Raw genomic sequence first — 20,549 nt, forward strand, 5'->3', positions numbered from 1 at the left:
CTAGCATGCAGGAGCTGGGCAGGGAGGTGCGGGCTGCATTGCTTAGAGTAAGGATTAGGCCTGAATGCCTGGAGGGTAATCAGAGTGAACTAACTTGGTCTAGCAAGCCAGACTGTGGGATAGCTACCACGCGAAAGGCCCTAAGACACTGCCAGGACTGTGCACAAAACAAAGGACTGAACAGAATTAGCCAGCTGCAGACCATCCCCCTCCGGTGACAGGCAGCCAGAGCCAGAAGTGGGCAATCACAACTCCAGAGAGACATTATCTACCAAACTGCAAGCAGGCTTCTTTGCTAACTAAGACTTCCTGGGGTTCTGGAGAGTCATCATCTGCCTGAGAAGGTGCGCTGGTTGTACATCCAGAAAACCAAGCAGCAGGGATGGGAGAGGCAATAAGTTGCAGCGACCACACTCGCCAAACACCTCATTACCTGAGCTGCTCGGACCTGGGAAGGGCACAAAACACAGGCCCAACAGAGTCTGCGCTTCTGAGGACTACCCGAGTGCCTGAACCTAAGCGGCTTAAACCTGGTAGGTGCATGCAGCCCAGGGCCAGCCTCAGACGGTTCCCAGCGGAGCAACCTAGAGCCTGAGCTGTGTGGGCAGAGATGGCACATGCGCCTTGAGCGAGGGCAGGCCCTGTGTGACTGAGACACTGCGAGCACATGCCAGTGTTATTTGGTTGCAGCGTCCCTCCCTCCCCACAGAGCGACTGAACAAGTGAGCCTAAAAAAAGTGTCCACCAACACCCACCTTGTGTCAGGGCAGAAATCAGACACTGAAGAGACCAGCAAACAGAAGAAGCTAAAACAAAGTGAACTGCCTTGGAAGTGACAGGTGCAATAGATTAAAACCCTGTAGTAGGCACCGACTACATAGGAAGGGGCCTATAGATCTTGAGAAATATAAGCCGGACCAAGGAACTATCCGAAAACGAACTGACCCCACACTGCCCACAACACCAGAGAAAGTCCTAGATATATTTTTACTATCATTCTTCTTTTTTGTCTTTTTAACTATTTTTTAATTTTTAAGTCCTCTATTACTCCTTTAATTTTCATTTTTATAACCTACTATTACTTTTCAAAAAAAAAGACCCTATTTTTTAATGCAAACTTCATATATATATATTTTTTTTTAATAATTTTTGTGACTTTGTTGTTGTGTGTGTTTTTTTTTCTTATTCTTCTTCTTTTCTTTAATACTGTATTTTTCAAAATCCGACCTCTACTCTAGATTTTTAATCTTTGCTTTTTGGTATTTGTTATCAATTCTGTACCTTTAAGAACCCAATCTTTAGTACCGATTTTAATTAGGAGTGAGATCACTGGCTTGACTTCTCTCTCCTCCTTTGGACTCTCCTTTTTCTCTACCAGGTCGCCTCTGTCTCCTCCCTCCCCCTTCTCTTCTCTACCCAACTCTGTGAATCTCTGTGTGTTCCAGACGGTGGAGAACACTTAGGGAACTGATTACTGGCTGGATCTGTCTGTCTCCTTTTCATTCCCCCCTTTTATACTCCTGGCCACCTCTGTCTCCTTCCTCCCTCTTCTCTTCTCTGTATAACTCCATGAACATCTCTGAGTAGTCCAGACTGTGGAGTGCACATAAGGAAGTGATTACTGGCTAGCTTGCTTTCTCCTCTTTTGATTCCACCTCATCTAATTCGGGTCACCTCTAACTCCCTCCTCCCTCTTCTCTTCTCCATGTAACTCTGTGAAACTCTCTGGGTATCCCTCACTGTGGAGAAACTTTTCATCTTTAACCTAGATGTTTTATCAATGGTGCTGCATAGAAGGAGAAGTCTTGAGACTACTGTAAAAATAAGACTGAAAACCAGAAGCAGGAGGCTTAAGTCCAAATCCTGAGAACTTCAGAGAACTCCTGACTCCAGGGAACATTAATCGATAGGAGCTCATCAAATGCCTCCATACCTACACTGAAACCAAGCACCACCCAAGGGCCAACAAGTTCCAGAGCAAGACATACCATGAAAATTCTCCAGCAACACAGGAACACAGCCCTGAGCTTCAATATACAGGCTTCCCAAAGTTACTCCAAAACCACTGACATCTCATAACTCATTACTAGACACTTCATTGCACTCCAGAGAGAAGAAATCCAGCTCCACCCACCAGAACACCGACGCAAGCTTCGCAAGCTTCCCTAAACAAGAAACCTTGACAAGCCACCAATACAACCCCACCCAAAGCGAGGAAACTCCACAATAAAGAGAACTCCACAAACTGCTGGAATACAGAAAGGCCACCCCAAATGCACCAATATAATCAAGATGAAGAGGCAGAGGAATACTCAGCAGGTAAAGGAACAGGATAAATGCCCACCAAACCAAACAAAAGAGGAAGAGATAGGGAATCTACCTGATAAAGAATTCCAAAAAAATGATAGTGAAAATGATCCAAAATCTTGAAATAAAAATGGAATCACAGATAAATAGCCTGGAGACAAGTATTTAGAAGATGCAAGAAAGGTTTAACAAGGACCTAGAAGAAATAAAAAAGAGTCAATATATAATGAATAATGCAATATATGAGAAAAAACACTCTGGAGGCAACAAATAGTAGAATAATGGAGGCAGAAGATAGGATTAGTGAAGTAGAAGATAGAATGGTAGAAATAAATGAATGAGAGAGGAAAAAGAAAAACAAATTAAAAGAAATGAGGGCAATCTCAGAGACCTCCAGGACAATATTAAATGCTCCAACATTCAAATCATAGGAGTCCCAGAAGAAGAAGACAAAAAGAAAGACCATGAGAAAATACTTGAGGAGATAATAGTTGAAAACTTCCCTAAAATAGGGAAGGAATTAATCAGCCAAGTCCAAGAAACCCAGAGAGTCCCAAACAGGATAAACCCAAGGTGAAACACCCCAAGACACATATTAATCAAATTAACAAAGGTCAAAGACAAAGAACAAATATTAAAAGAAGCAAGGGGCAAACAACAAATAACACGCAAGGAAATTCCCATAAGGATAGCAGCTGATCCATAGAAACTCTTCAGGCCAGGAGGGAATGGCAAGACATACTTAAAGGGATGAAAGAAAATAACCTACAGCCCAGATTACTGTACCCAGCAAGGATTCATTCAAATATGAAGGAGAAATCAAAAGCTTTACAAACAAGCAAAAGCTGAGAGAATTCAGCACCACCAAACCAGCTCTCCAACAAATGCTAAAGGATCTTCTCTAGAAAGGAAACACAAAAAGGGTGTATAAACTCAAACCCAAAACAATAAAGTAAATGGCAATGGGATAATACTTATCAATAATTACCTTAATGTAAACAGGTTGAATGCCCTAACCAAAAGACAAAGACTGGCTGAATGGATACAAAAACAAGACCCCTATATATGTTGTCGACAAGAGACCCACTTCAAAACAGGGGACAGACACAGACTGAAAGTGAAGAGGTGGGAAAAGATATTCCATGCAAACAGAAAACAAAAGAAAGCAGGAGTAGCAATACTCATATCAGATAAAATAGACTTTAAAACAAACGCTGTGAAAAGAGACAAAGAAGGAAACTACATAATGATCAAAGGATCAATCCAAGAAGAAGATAAAAAAATTATAAATATATATGCACCCAACATAGGACCACCGCAATATGTAAGACAAACGCTAACAAGTATGAAAGGGGAAATTAACAATAACACAATAGTAGTGGGAGATTTTAATACCCCGCTCACAGCTACAGATAGATCAACTAAATAGAAAATTAACAAAGAAACACAAACTTTAAATGATAGAATAGACCAGTTAGACCTAGTTGATATCTATAGGATATTTCACCCCAAAACAATGAATTTCAACTTTTTCTCAAGTACACATGGAACCTTCTCCAGGATAGATCACATCCTGGGCCATAAAGCTAGCCTTGGTAAATTCAAAAAAACTGAAATCATTCCAAGCATCTTTTCTGACCATAATGCAGTAAGATTAGATCTCAATTACAGGAGAAAAACTATTAAAAATTCCAACATATAGAGGCTGAACAACATGCTTCTGTATAACCAACAAATCACAGAAGCAATCAAAAAAGAAATCCAAATATGCACAGAAACAAATGAAAATGAAAACACAACAATCCAAAACCTGTGGAAAACTGTAAAAGCAGTGCTAAGGGGAAAGTTCATAGCAATACAGGCATACCTCAAGACCCAAGAAAAAAGTCAAATACATTACCTAACTCTATACCTAAAGCAACTAGAAAAGGAAGAAATGAAGAACCCCAGGGTTAGTAGAAGGAAAGAAATCTTAAAAATTAGGGCAGAAATAAATGCAAAAGAAAAGAGACCATAGCAAAAATCAACAAAGCCAAAAGCTGGTTCTTTGAAAGGATAAATAAAATTGACAAACCATTAGCCAGATTCATCAAGAAACAAAGGGAGAAAAATCAAATCAATAAAATTAGAAATGAAAATGGAGAGATCACAACAGACAACACAGAAATACAAAGGATCATAAGAAACTATCAGCAATTATATGGCAATAAAATGGACAACATGGAAGAAATGGACAAATTCTTAGAAAAGTACAACTTTCCAAAACTGAACCAGGAAGAAATAGAAAATCTTAACAGATGCGTAACAAGCACGGAAATTGCAACTGTAATCAGAAATCTTCCAGCAAACAAAAGCCCAGGTCCAGACTGCTTCGCAGCTGAATTCTACCAAAAATTTAGAGAAGAGCTGACACGTATCCTACTTAAACCCTTCCAGAAAATTGCAGAGGAAGGTAAACTTCCAAACTCATCCTATGAGGCCACCATCACCCTAAGACCAAAACATGACAAAGATGCCACAAAAAAAGAAAACTACAGGCCAAAAACATTGATGAAAATAGGTGCAAAAATCCTTAACAAAATTCTAGCAATCAGAATCCAAGAACACATTAAAACGATCATACACCATGACCAAGTGGGCTTTATCCCAGGGATGCAAGGATTCTTCAATATCCGCAAATCAATCAATGTAATACACCACACTATAAAAGCCATATGATTATCTCAATAGATGCAGAGAAAGCCTTTGACAAAATTCAACATCCATTTATGATAAAAACTCTCCAGAAAGCAGGAATAGAAGGAACATACCTCAACATAATAAAAGCTATATATGACAAACCCACAGCAAACATTATCCTCAATGGTGAAAAATTGAAAGCATTTCCCCTAAAGTCAGGAACAAGACAATGGTGCCCACTTTCACCACTACTCTTCAACATAGTTCTGGAAGTTTTGACCACAGCAATCAGAGCAGAAAAAGAAATAAAAGGAATCCAAATTGGAAAGGAAGAAGTAAAACTCTCACTGTTTGCGGATGACATGATCCTTTACATAGAAAACCCTAAAGACTACATAAGAAAATTACTAGAACTAATCAATGAATATATTAAAGTTGCAGGATATAAAATCAACACACAGAAATCCCTTGCATTCCTATACACTAATAATGAGAAAATAGAAAGAGAAATTAAGGAAACAATTCCATTCACCATTGCAACGAAAAGAATAAAATACTTAGGAATATATCTACCTAAAGAAACTAAAGACCTATATATAGAAAACTATAAAACACTGGTGAAAGAAATCAAAGAGGACACTAATAGATGGAGAAATATACCATGTTCATGGATCGGAAGAATTAATATACTGAAAATGAGTATACTACTCAAAGCAATCTATAGATTCAATGAAATCCCTATCAAGCTACCAACGGTATTTTCCACAGAGCTAGAACAAATAATTTCACAATTTGTATGGAAATACAAAAGACCACGAATAGTCAAAGCAATCATGAGAAAGAAGAATGGAACTGGAGGAATCAACCTACCTGACTTCAGGCTCTACTACAAACCCACAGTCATCAAGACAGTATGGTACTGGCACAAAGACAGAAATGTAGATCAATGGAACAAAATAGAAAGCCCAGAGATAAATCCACGCACCTATGGACACCTTATCTTTGACAAAGGAGGCAAGAATATACAATGGATTAAAGACAATCTCTTTAACAAGTGGTGCTGGGAAACTTGTCAACCACTTGTAAAAGAATGAAACTAGAACATTTTCTAACACCATACACAAAAATAAACTCAAAGTAGATTAAAGATCTAAATGCAAGGCCAGAAAGTATAAAACTCCTAGAGGAGAACATAGGCAAAACACTGTCCGACATAAATCACAGCAGAATCCTCTATGATCCTCCTCCCAGAATATTGGAAATAAAAGCAAAAATAAACAAATGGGACCTACTTAAAATTAAAAGCTTCTGCACAAAAAAATAAATTATAAGCAAGGTGAAAAGACAGCCTTCAGAATGGGAGAAAATAATAGCAAATTAAGCAACTGACAAACAACTAATCTCGAGAATATACAAGAAACTCCTACAGCTCAATTCCAGAAAAATAAACAACCCAATCAAAAAATGGGCCAAAGAACTAAATAGACATTTCTCCAAAGAAGACATACAGATGGCTAACAAACATAGGAAAAGATGCTCAACATCACTCATTATCAGAGAAATGCAAATCAAAACCACTATAAGGTACCATTTCATGCCAGTCAGAATGGCTGTGATCCAAAAGTCTACAAGCAATAAATGCAGGTAAGGGTGTGGAGAGAAGGGAACCCTCTTACACAGTTGGTGGGAATGCAAACTAGTACAGCCACTATGGAGAACAGTGTGGAGATTCCTCAAAAAACTGGAAATAGAACTGCCTTAGCCAGACATCCTGGAATGTGAAGTCAAGTGGGCCTTAGAAAGCATCACTACGAACAAAGCTAGTGGAAGTGATGGAATTCCAGTGGAGCTATTTCAAATCCTGAAAGATGATGCTGTGAAAGTGCTGCACTCAATATGCCAGCAAATTTGGAAAACTCAGCAATGGCCACAGGACAGGAAAAGGTCAGTTTTCATTCCAATCCCAAAGGTAATGACAAAGAATGCTCAAACTACCACACAATTGCACTCATCTCACACACTAGTAAAGTAATGCTCAAAATTCTCCAAGCCATGCTTCAACAATACGTGAACCGTGAAATTCGTGATGTTCAAGCTGGTTTTAGAAAAGGCAGAGGAACCAGAGATCAAATTGCCAACATCTGCTGGATCATGGAAAAAGTAAGAGAGTCCCAGAAAAACATATATTTCTGCTTTATTGACTATGCCAAAGCCTTTGACTGTGTGAATGACAATAGACTGGAAAATTCTGAAAGAGATGGGAATACCAGACCACCTGACCTGCCTCTTGAGAAATCTGTATGCAGGTCAGGAAGCAACAGTTAGTACTGGACTTGAAACAACAGACTGGTTCCAAATAGGAAAAGGAGTATGTCAAGGCTGTATATTGTCACCATGCTTATTTAACGTATATGCAAAGTACATCATGAGAAATGCTGGACTGGAAGAAGCACAAGCTGGAATCAAGATTGCCGGGAGAAATATCAATAACCTCAGATATGCAGATGATACCACCCTTGTGGCAGAAAGTGAAGAGGAACTAAAAAGCCTTTTGATGAAAGTGAAAGTGGGGAGTGAAAAAGTTGGCTTAAAGCTCAACATTCAGAAAACGAAGATCATGGCATCCGGTCCCATCACTTCATGGGAAATAGATGGGGAAGCAGTGGAAACAGTGTCAGACTTTATTTTTCTGGGCTCCAAAATCACTGCAGATGATGACTGCAGCCATGAAATTAAAAGACGCTTACTCCTTGGAAGGAAAGTTATGACCAACCTAGATAGCATATTCAAAAGCAGAGACATTACTTTGCCAATGAAGGTTCGTCTAGTCAAGGCTATGGTTTTTCCTGTGGTCATGTATGGATGTGAGAGTTGGACTGTGAAGAGGGCTGAGCACCAAAGAATTGATGTTTTTGGAGAAGACTCTTGAGAGTCCCTTGGACTGCAAGGAGATCCAACCATTCCATTCTGAAGGAGATCAGCCCTGGGATTTCTTTAGAAGGAATGATGCTAAAGCTGAAACTCCAGTACTTTGGCCACCTCATGCGAAGAGTTGACTCATTGGAAAAGACTCTGATGCTGGGAGGGATTGGGGGCAGGAGGAGAAGGGGACGGTAGAGGATGAGATGGCTGGATGGCATCACTGACTTGATGGACATGAGTCTGGGTGAACTCCGGGAGTTGGTGATGGACAGGCAGGCCTGGCACGCTGTAACTCATGGTGCGCAATGAGTCGGACACAGCTGAGAGACTGAACTGAACTGAACTGATGACCCAGAAATCCCACTGCTGGACATACACACCGAGGAAACCAGAATTGAAAGAGACACCTGTACCCCAATGTTCATTGCAGCACTGTTTATAATAGCCAGGACATGGAAGCAACGTAGATGTCCATCAGCAGAGGAATGGATAAGAAAGCTGTGGTACATATACACAATGGAGTATTACTCAGCCTTTAAAAAGAAAATATTTGAATCAGTTCTAATGCGGTGGATGAAAATGGAGCTGATTATACAGAGTGAAGTAAGCCAGAAAGAAAAACACCAATACAGTATACTAATGCATATATATGGAATTTAGAAAGATGGTAATGATAACCCTGTATGCAAGACAGCAAAAAAGACATAGATGTATAGAACAGTCTTTTGGACTCTGGGCAGAGGGTGAGGTGGGATGATTTGGGAGAATGGCATTGAAACATGTATAATATCATATAAGAAACAAATCACCAGTCCAGGTTCGATGCAGGATACAGGATGCTTGGGGATGGTGCACTGGAATGACCCAGAGGGATGGTATGGGGAGGGAGAGGAGAGGGGGGTTCAGGATTGGGAACACGTGTACACCCATGGCAGATTCATGTTGATGTATGGCAAAACCAATACAATATTGCAAAGTAATTAGCCTCCAATTAAAATAAATAAATTTAAAAAAAAATAAAAAGAAAGAAAACTTTTGCAGAGATAATAGCTGAAAACTTCCCAAACATGGAAAAGGAAATAGTCAATCAAGTCCAGAAAGCATAGAGAGTCCCAGGAAGGATAAACCCAAGGAGGAACATACCAAGACACATAGTAGTCAAACTGACAAAAATTAAAGACACAGTTAAAATATTAAAAGCAACAAAGAAAAAAAATGACAAGCAACATATAAGGGAACTCCCATCAGTTTATCAGCTGATTTCTCAACAGAAACTTTCCAAGCCAGAAGGGAATGGCCTGGTAGATGGCCAGTGATTAAAGGGAAGATCTACAACCAAGAACACTCTACTCAGCATTTGATGGAGAAATCAGATTTGATGGAGAAATCAAAAGCTTTCCAGACAAGCAAAAGTTAAGAGAATTCAGCACCACCAAACTGGCTTTACAACAAATGCTAAAGAAACTTCTCTAGGCAGGAAACACAGGAGAAGGAAAAGACCAACAGAAAGTAAACCTGAAACAATTAAGAAAATGGTAATAGGATCATACAGATCAATAATTACCTTAAATGTTAATGAATTAAATGCACAAATCACAAGACATAGACTGGCTGTGTTAGGGGAAACACACTGATTGAAACTGCCCAACACTGGCCAGCCACCATAGTAACTATTTGCATGAGTTATTTTATGACAGGAGGTAAAGAACACAGAACTAATAAGCCACCACAAATCATAAGGGTTCAGAAAAGGTCAAAGTTAGACACCATGTGTCTTACCATCTCCCAGAATCCTCCATCATGGCTGAGCAATGTGTGTGCTACCAGGAAGGACTCTGAGTTAGAATGATTGGCCAAAGACAACCCAGAAACTAATCCCATCACCATAAAACCTGAGACTGCAAGCATAGCAGTTCTCCTGGGTTCCCTTACCCTACTGCTCTCTGCCCAGGCACCCCTTCCCAATAAAATCTCTTGTTTTGTCACTTCCTATGTCTCCTCAGACAATTCATTTCTGAGTGTTAGACAAGAGACCGCTTTTGGGCCCTGGAAGGGGTTGCCCTTCCTGCAACATCTGGGTGGATGAAAATGTGTGCATGTATGCACTTCTACTTACCACATCACTCTGCTTGACTCTTCTCCAAACTGTATTCAATTATTTTATATTGTTAATCATGTCCCATTAGGCTTGCAACTGTAATTACCTTTTATTTTTTGTCTGGCAATTGATTGTGAAAACTGATAAACATCTTTTACTATTGTGATTACATAACTATTACTCATTTAATACCATTATATCATGATTGTTCAGAGAAGGCAATGGCAACCCACTCCAGTACTCTTGCCTGGAAAATCCCATGGATGAAGGAGCCTGGCAGGCTGCAGTCCATGGGGTCGCAAAGAGTCAGACACGACTGAGTGACTTCACTTTCACTTCTCACATTCATGCATTGGAGAAGGAAATGGCAACCCACTCCAGTTTCTTGCCTGGAGAATCCCAGGGACAGAGGAGCCTGGTGGGCTCACACAGAGTTGGACACGACTGAAGCAACTTAGCAGCAGCAGCATAATCGGTCAACAGAAAAATAATAGAATTCTATATCACCAAAACCAGGATCTAAAAGAAAAACCTGTAGTCACTTTTTTAAAATTAATTTTTTAATTGAAGGATAATTGCTTTACAGAATTTTGTTGTTTCTGGCAAACCTCAACATCAATCAGCCATAGGTATACATATAGCACCAAACTAGACAGCATATTCAAAAGCAGAGACATTACTTTGCCAACAAAGGTCCGTCTAGTCAAGGCTATGGTTTTTCCAGTGGTCATGTATGGATGTGAGAGTTGGACTGTGAAGAAAGCTGAGCTCTGAAGAATTGGTGCTTTTGAACTGTGGTGTTGGAGAAGACTCTTGAGAGTCCCTTGGACTGCAAGGAGATCCAACCAGTCCATCCTAAAGGAGATCAGTCCTGGGTGTTCACTGGAAGGACTGATGCTGAAGCTGAAACTCCAGTACTTTGGCCACCTCATGAGAACAGTTGACTCACTGGAAAAGCCCCTGATGCTGGGAGGGATTGGGGGCAGGAGGAAAAGGGGACGACAGGATGAGATGGCTGGATGGCTTCACCAACTCGATGGACATGAGTCTGAGTGAACTCCGGGAGTTGGTGATGGACAGGGAGGCCTGGCGTGCTGTGATTCATGGGATCACAAAGAGTGGGACAGACTGAGCGACTGAAATGAACTAAACTGAATAATGAGTGATGTTGAGCATTTTTTCATGTTTTTGTTAGCCACCTGTATGTCTTTGGAGAAATGTCTGTTTAGGTCTTTTCTCAGTTTTTGAATGGGTTGTTTGTTTTCCTGGTATTGAGTTGCATGAGTGCTTATATTTTCTGGAAATTAATTCTTTCACTTTTTAAAATCCAGATGCACATTAGAATTATCTCAAAATTTTTTGAAAAACACAAATGCTCAGGTATTGCTTTTTTTCTCCAGAGCTCCAGATAAGTTTCTCATGAGCAGACAAATTTAAAAACAACTGGACTATATGATGATCTCTTACTTTTATCTAGTTTTTTTCACTTTTTCTATTTCATATTCAATGCTCCCATTTCATTTAGTTTATGTTCTCCAATTTCTCCATCTCTCTCTTTTTTTTTTACTGTTCTTCCTCAAGCCTTTATCAAGTGTAGTAAAAAAAGCTTTTGTATACATATATAAATATGCATAATATGTATATTTTACAAAACATGAATTTTTGCCTAATTAAAAAATTATGACATTTTGATTCCAGTGTTTGACTTAGTATGAATAGAATGCTAGATTTCTAATTTAAAAATAGATATACAACAAGCAACAAAGGTTTATTGTGTAGCATAGGGAACCATAGTCAATATCTTGTAACAACCTATAATGGAAAAAAATTTCAAAAATAATATATATATATTTGTATAACTGAACCACCTTGATGTGCACCTGAAACATTAGAAGTCCACTGTACTTCATTAAAATATATATATTAAAAAAAAAGAAACATTACACATAGGTGAACAATCATAAGAACATCTTACTTTTCTTTTAAAAGAATGGAAGCCAAAGATAATCAAATGATATATTTTAAAGTGTTGAAAGAAAATATACACTTGGTTAAAAATTTTTTAAATATAAAGGTTAGGTGCTTTCCAACTTCTGTTTAGGATGTTAGCAAGCAAGAAAGAGCATTACTCCCACATCTATAACAACAACCACAGCATTCAACTCACTATATAATCTAAAATGTCACAGCTTTTCCTGAACTCATTAGATTCATGGTTACAGGACAACCAACTCACCCAAAATCCAAGGATGACAAGTACAGCTATGAAGAGACAAGATCTAAATGGTCGGTCTTCTGGGGCAGATGACAGATAACATACAAACATCTAAAAATTCAAGTAAATAGTTACCACATTGCCAAAGGTGGAGTGTGAGCTGATTAGAAAATATAAACCCTAAAAACGAGACACAAGGGATATTCTCAATTATTTGCAGGATCTTCACAGACCTAACCCAGTGCTCAAGAGAAAGATCAGGGCCAGGACAGGGAGATCTGAGAAAGCCCCCTTATGGTGCAGGATTCTGGAAGGGGAACACTACAGCTGGAGGAGCACAAAACTTCACCTGAGCCTGCCTCTCTTGTCGCTCTCCAGAGAACAAAAGGCTTAAGTTCCTGGATGGAAATAAAAATCAAATCACATAAACAAACCCCTGTTTCCCTGAGGGTACAAATAAAACCCATAAAAACTGGAAACGACTAGTATGCCCCTCAACTGGGTAATGGATAAACAGTGATGCAGGCATACAACAGCATTTCTCTGCAATAAAGAGGAACAAAGTATTAATAGCAATATGAATAAATCTGAAACGCGTTATGCTAAATGAGAGAAGCCAGACTTAAAAAGCCACATGCTGCATGATTCAATTTATATGACATTTTTTAAAAAGGCAAGGCAATAGAATAGAAAATAAATCAGTGGTTACCAGAGACTGTGGGAGGCAGGACAGGTGACTACAGATGGGCACAGGGTAATTTTGGAGGGTGGTAATGGTTACAGAACTGTCAGCACTTGTCAAAACTCTCAGAACTACGCATAAATAGGGTAAATTTTATTTGTATAAATTGTATTGTATTCTAAAAGCTGTAAAAATGTTTTAAATTATAAAGGTGAAATAAATACTTTTTAGATAGGCAAAAAATAAAAGCATTTATTTTGGTAACCTGCACTAAGAAATGATAAATTCTGTAGGCTAAAAAAATATATAAGTATTTTTGTTTGTTCATTAGTTTTGTATGTTTTGTTTTTGTATATTAACCAGAGATTTTTTAGCCTAGCTAAGTTCAATTATTAATTCTATGAATTTTTGATTTTTGAAAAATGCTTAGGATTTCTTATAGGAACAATCTTATCATAAGTAAATATGAACAGAACCTTTTAATTTTCTTAGGGATATTAAGAAAATTGATTAATCTCTAGGCATTAAATTGATGCCTAGACTTAGCATCAACATCCACTAGGCTTTTAAAAAATTACTTTTACAATTACAAAAAATAAAAATTATTGTTCTGAAATGAAGTTGTATTGTGTGTGTGCTCAGTCGTGTCTGACTCTTTGCAAGCTGTAGTAAGCTGTAGTACTGCCTTACAATTCAAGTTAGCATGATAGTGTATTCTGGTAGAAAAATATCCCTAAAAAATATTAATAAACAATCAAGAAAATAAATACTTCTTTTCTATATCCTCTTCCAAGTTTTGCTGAATCATTTAAAATATGTGTCTGGTCCAAAGCATATTTTCAGATTATTCTGGCTGTAGTAGGAAATGATGTAGACAATCAAATAATACCTCTCCTTTTTTGACATGTGCAGTATTCCCCAACCTCACTTAACTTGAGGAAATGCTTCAACAGCAATGTTCTTATTGGGATTTATTAGTGATCTTCTGGGACATTTAAAAAGTCCATAAATATATCCCATTTTACAATCTACAATGAAAAATAACTTGGAAACTCTACATACACTTTAAAGGTTATTTCAAGTTTCCAGTTGGATTACAAACACTAGGAAGAACTAGACTTGCCACCTACTTAAAATCAAGATAGCTCAAGGCTGGAAGGTTATGTTAATCTAATTCTTAACTGAAGGCTTGCATTATTTATAGGAACTATAATCACAAACCTTTCCAAGGACAATTCATCAATCACTAAAGCATTCCCATTTTTTAACATTTGAGCTCCAGTTTTTAAAAATAACTTTGCAACGTTGTTGTTCAGTCGCTAATCGTGTCTGACTCTCTGTGACCCCATGGACTGTAGCATGCTATTTAGCTCTTCTGACCTCCATTATCTCCTGGAATTTGCTCAAATTCATGTCCATTGGCTTGGTGATGCTATCTAACCATCTCATCCTCTGTTGTCCCCTTCTTCTTTTGCCTTCAATCTGTAAGTCAATTGAGTGGGTAAAAAGCACTCTCCCATTATTCCTATTATTCCTAGTTTTGTCTTTAAGGAGACTTCAGAGCATGGTTCTTTCAGAGTCCTACAATCAGATAGGACCATTGTCACATTTATAACTAGTTCAGTTCAGTTCAGTTCAGTCGCTCAGTCGTGTCCGACTCTTTGCAATCCCATGAATCACAGCACGCCAGGCCTCCCTGTCCATCACCAACTCCTGAAGTTCACCCAGACTCATGTCCATTGAGTCAGTGATGCCATCCAGCCATCTCATCCTCTGTCATCCCCTTCTCCTCCTGCCCCCAATCCCTCCCAGCATCAGAGTCTTTTCCAATGAGTCAACTCTTCGCATGAGGTGGCCAAAGTCCTGGAGTTTCAGCTTTAGCATCATTCCTTCCAAAGAAATCCCAGGGCTGATCTCCTTCAGAATGGACTGGTTGGATCTCCTTGCAGTCCAAGGGACTCTCAAGAGTCTTCTCCAACACCACAGTTCAAAAGCATCAATTCTTCGGTGCTCAACCTTCTTCACAGTCCAACTCTCACATCCATACATGACCACAGGAAAAACCATAGCCTTGACTAGACGAACCTTTGTTGGCAAAGTAATGTCTCTGCTTTTGAATATACTATCTAGGTTGGTCATAACTTTCCTTCCAAGGAGTAAGCATCTTTTAATTTCATGGCCGCAGTCACCATCTGCAGTGATTTTGGTAGCATTACTTAAATACTAATGAGAAAATAATGTATTTTTGAATTTTGAAATATATGGAAAAGAGAAAAGATGAACATTAAAATATCCTGGTATTCTGCCAACCAGTGATACCTACTCAACATTTTAATACACTTAAAAATATTTCTTTACAATCTTCATCAAGGCATATATCTTTGTATAATTTGAATTATACTGCACACTCTTATTTGTATCTTCCATAAAACAATGTGATCATTTTCCACATCATTTAATGTTACCTTAAGGCTGCAGATACAAGTGTGTGAAATCTTTTATTTTAACATTCTTATTATTATTGAATGGGATGGCACTAGTGGTAATGAACTCACCTGCCATGCAGGAGACATAAAAGACGCAGTTTTAACCCCCAGGTTAGGAAGATCCCCTGGAGGAGGGCAGGGCAACCCACTCCAGTATTCTTGCCTGGAGAATCCCTGGACAGAGGAGCCTGGCAGACTACAGTCCATAGGTTTGCACAGAGTTAGACACGACTGAAGCAATTTAGCACATATGCATATTATTGAATATTTAGTTGGTTTATATTTTTATGATTGTAAATGATCTCAATGTTTACATCATTCATTTTTCCAGTCAATATTCTTTCCTCTAGATTTCTCTCATGTGTACCATCACTCTTTCTCTTCCATTTTAGTACCCAGAACATCATTAGTTATGTAGTAAAAAATAAAATAATACATGACATATGGGCTAAGTATATATTTAGCCTTAATTTCATTCAACTAAATTGGTTTATGTGCTTTGTTATTCTTAACAGATTTCAGTTATCTTCAGCCTTAGTTAAACTACCAATCTAGTTTATGCTTTATGTCCAAAAATACCTTATTTCCGTAAGCACTAACAATGCTCTATCTCATGACTGTAGATGGAAACCAGTCAACCAAAGACTAGCAGTGATAACTTCACATTGCCCAGTTTACAGAACAAAAGTGTTCCTCTCTATTCCTCTACAACAATTGCTGCCTCTAAGACACTGCTCCTCCCTTCACTCCAAAGTGATGAAGTGGCCTTCCTGATAAATGCTCCTGTGACATGTTTCACCAAGGAAGTGGAATACATGGAGGGCCATCTGAAAAGTCCCATTTAAAAGAATAAGAGAAGATACACCTAGAAAGAGGGAGAAATAACAAACCACAAATGGCCCACAAAAAGAAAGGAGGGAAGAGGAAAATCATAGGCTTATGCTCAATTTTTTCCCCATGTTTCACAAAACAAAAACCTTAAAATGCTTTCAATCTTATTCCAAGGACACTCATTCATGGGCCACTTTCCTCTCTGTCTTTCCTCCTTGCTTGTTTCTTGCATAAAATATGCAGAGAAATGTGATTAAGTTTAATTATCTACTTTCCAGATGTTTCTGACTGGACAGGCTCACTACAACTATTTTTAATAAAATCTCTTCCTACCTGGAGAACGAGACAACACTTAACTCATTCATGTTACGTTAATCACTTTTTTTTTTTTTTTGATTTTTTTTAAATTTTATTTTATTTTTAAACTTTACATAACTGTATTAGTTTTGCCAAATATCACTTCTTAATGGTCTCCTACACCAACATTCACAAACAGAGTCTCAGAATCCTTAAATAATTTTGTCAAAAAATCTCTGAATTTGCACTATCTACAAAACATGCCCCTCTCTAAATACCCCTAGTTACTTAAAATAGGATCACAATATTTTAATCACTTCTCTAATTTGTTCTTCCTCTGTAGTCCTTTTTTTTTTTAACATAATGATATTTCCATATACCCAACTTGAAAAATTTAGAGACAGAGAAAACAAATGAGAGAATATAATAAAAATGGAAGAGACTGTCATTCCTGATAGAGAAATTAGCACATGCATGTCAGTGGGAGGGGCAGGTTGTGGTTGAATAGCCCTCTTTCTGCTTTCTTCTCAACCTTGTCAGGCTAAACTATATACAATGGTTTCTGAAGTCAATCTTATCTTCCAAAGAGAGACACAAAATACTGCATCCCACATACTTTCAATGTAACGCTGAAAATTATCCCAGGTAGTAGGGATAATAGTAGGGATATCCCAGGTCCCCTCTCCTTGATCTGGGGTGAACTTTTGTGTATGTTTTGAGAGAGGGGAATGACATTTTATCACTTCTGAGAATAAAGGATTACAGTTCATATACTTCTGCCTTGCTCTCTTGGAACTCCTGCTTGGTAAACCACACTGTCACACTGTGAGGAAACTCAGATGAGCCCACAGAGAACACATGCAGATCAAAGTGGGGGTGCTCTGACCCACAACCAACCTATGTCCCAGCTAACGAACAGCACGTAGACCAGATGAGGAAGGAATCACCTCCAGGTTATTCTAGCTCCAAGATGTTGAATCACCTCAAGCCTTCAAGTCTGCCCAGCCAAGGTCCCAGAGATGGTAGAACAAAGAAAGTTGTCCTATTAAATTCAACACTAATTTCTGACCCTCAGAAATACCATTACTAAGCATAAAAAATGATGGTTTTAGAATACAAAAAGGCCCCTATGTTAGGAAGCTTCAAGTTGCAAACTTTCAAAGATGTGGACTTGTGTTCGCAGGTCTAATCAGGTAAAAAGGTGTAAGTGAAACTGCAGCTTGCCATCCACCTCCTGGGCTTTCCAGGTGGCTCAGTGGCAAAGAATCTGCCTGCCAATGCAGGAGACATGGGTTTGATCCCTTGGGTCAGGAAGAGCCCTTGGAGAAGGAAATGGCAACCCACTCTCGTATTCTTGCCTGGAAAATCCCATGAATGAAGGAGCCTTGGAGGGCTATAGTCCGTGGGGTCACGAAAGAGTTGGATACAACTTAGTGACTAAACAATAACTGTTTTCTACTGCTGCCAATCCTTTAGCTCTATGACCTCCTACCCCTTCTCCCTCCTCCAGTCAGGAACTCTTCTTGCCTGTTCGCTCAATGCCGGCCCATTAATGACAGCTGTTGTACTGTGCTTTTCAAGCTACTGTACTCTTAGACTAAAAATGTTTTTGTTTTTTATGTGCTATTTGTGTGAAAATGATTATAAATCTCTTACAGTATAGTACTATATAGCCAATTGTGTTAGCTGGGTGCCGGACTAACAGTCGGACTTATAAGCAAATTGGACTTGAGAACTTGCTTTCTGAATGGAACTCGTTTGTATGTATGGGACTTACTGGACTAAGTTTTGGAGTGATTATTTTATTGCGGATCAAAAAATAACTGATAGCATTTTCCTCTCTCTTTCTTCCTCTGTCTCCAGCCTCCCTCTCTCCTATAAGTTGCTGTTTTCTTTACATCTGCCATCATAGTGTTAAACAAAGAACAGGCCTGGGATGATGACAATGACAGAAGAAATAACATCTTCCTTTCATTAAATGCTTCTTGAATTTCAGTCACTTTGATAACTGCTTTTCATGTATAGTTGACCCTTGAAGGACACAAGGGGTTAAGTATGGCAACTCCCCATGCAGTGGAAAATCCAGATGTAACTTTACAGTCTGTCTCTATCTGTGGTTCTGCATCAGCAGATTCAATCAACCTCCCATGAGATACAGTATTGGAGCAGTATTTTTTTTTAATCCATTTGTAGGTGAAGCCACAAAGTTCAAACCCTTATTGTTCAAGGGTCAACAGTATTATCTCATTTAATTTAATTTTAAAAGAAATCTTTGAGGTATGTCTTTTTTTTTTTTTTTTTTTTTTTTTTTTTTTTTTTTTAGTTTTCTGAATGTTGAATTTTATTTTTTTTTTTTTTTATTTTTTTTTAATTTTATTTTATTTTTAAACTTTACATAACTGTATTAGATTTGCCAAATATCAAAATGAATCCGCCACATGTCTTATAATCCCTATTTCATCCTTTAGGAAACTATAGCTTAGAGATGTTATATCACTTGCCAAGTTTGTTTATCTAAACTAGGCAGATTTCTTCACCATGGAGCTTTAATTCTGGAAGCAGAAATACATGATAAATAAAAACAAAAATGAACAAAATGATTTCTGATTATGGCAAGTGTGACAAGGAAACCATAAGCTGATGCAACAGAAAGTAACAAAGGCAGAAGGAAGAGTGGGACTTACTGATAAAGGTTGGTCATGGGAAGCATTTCTGAGAAAGCAAAACTATATTTTTCTCTTTATAAATCTAGGATATTTTAGAACTGTCAGTTTCCTTTATAATCCTAAAATGTTTAGCCTTCCTCAAGTCTACAAGTTATCTTCCTCCAATTTTTCTTTTCTCAAAATTTGAGGATTTTCACCCCAACACATTTCCTACTTGCATGATGATTTCTGGAATATTCTCAACCCTGTAAGTTTTTAGGTTCAAGGTATCATGGGAATAAAAATGAAGTGTTAAGACTGAAGTTATTACTTGGAAGCATCTTGGAGTAATTACAGGAGGAACACAGGGAAAGTGTTCATGGAAGATTAGAGACTAGTCTCTGGCCTCCCAAGACACTCAGAAGATCACTCAAACTCTGCTCACTTAATCTCCCCTTCTTTTCTCACACCTACTTCCTATGCAGTTCTCTCCAGGAAAGCCAGTCATCATGCTTCCTTGGTTCACCTTGAACATGAAGACTGTTACTAAACATATCAATAAAAGCACTAAGAGAATGAAGAAATGATGCCACTGATTGCCTAGTGATGTTTAATTATTTTTTAATCAAAGCCACAGGTACTTCTCATTGGATTAATATTTGTATGTGTTCAGTCGCTTACCCATGTCTAACTTCTTTGCAACCCATGGACTGTAGCCTGCCCAGGCTCCTCTGACTATGTAATTCTCAAGGCAAGAATACTGGAGTGGGTTGCCATTTCTTTCTCCAGGGGATCTTCCCAACCCAGGGATCAAACCCATGTGTCCTGTAGCTCCTACACTGGCAGGTGGATTCTTTACCACTGAGCCACCTGGGAAGCTTATCAGCTCATAGGACGTGGTAAATCTCATGGCTGATGTGTCTGGGCATTGTATGAGTGTCACTGCTTATGAACATCCTACAAGCAGCCTCCCAAATCAAAATACTGAAACCACTTCTCTCCTGGACCAAGACTAGCCCCCGTGAGGTTGATTGGGGCACTGTAGAAAAGTCACTTGAGACCACCAGGAGCTTATAAGGTCAACACCAAAGGGGAAAGAGAGAAGAGTCACAGACAGAAAAGAGACAAAAAAAAAAAAAAAAGCATGGGTGGAGGAAAAAATTTAGCAGCCCAGAGATACAAGCCATCCTGAAAAAAAATTAAAAGAAAAAGGGATAAAGGGGACGGATGATGTTGCAGTCAGCAGCATATTTGTATATGTTGGGAATTGAAGGATCAACATCAGTCTCTCTCCAACCCCCTTTCTCTCACTTAAAGTCTCTGTGTAATAAAGGACAGCTTCACTTTTTTTATCCTCAGTAGCTTGATTCCAAAGCTAGCTACCCAC

General features: G+C 38.5%; 1 long non-coding RNA gene across 5 annotated transcripts in view; it reads right to left on the bottom strand.

Moving 5' to 3' along the window:
• Positions 1–20,549, bottom strand: part of LOC129649878 (uncharacterized) — a 278,357-nt gene that overhangs the window by 178,415 nt on the left and 79,393 nt on the right. The window contains exons 4-5 of one of the 5 annotated variants that reach the window (XR_008713351.1): positions 12,243–12,332; positions 10,646–10,972 (exon numbers count right to left, since the gene is read on the bottom strand). The exons of 3 other annotated variants lie outside the window; for them this stretch is intronic. This is a non-coding gene — a long non-coding RNA (uncharacterized LOC129649878). Of the gene's footprint in view, positions 1–10,645; positions 10,973–12,242; positions 12,333–20,549 lie in introns of those variants that run through there. One more of the 5 variants, XR_008713350.1, reaches the window with a different exon arrangement.

Source organism: Bubalus kerabau, chromosome 4, assembly GCF_029407905.1.
Source record: "Bubalus kerabau isolate K-KA32 ecotype Philippines breed swamp buffalo chromosome 4, PCC_UOA_SB_1v2, whole genome shotgun sequence".
NCBI classification, from domain to species: domain Eukaryota; kingdom Metazoa; phylum Chordata; class Mammalia; order Artiodactyla; family Bovidae; genus Bubalus; species Bubalus kerabau.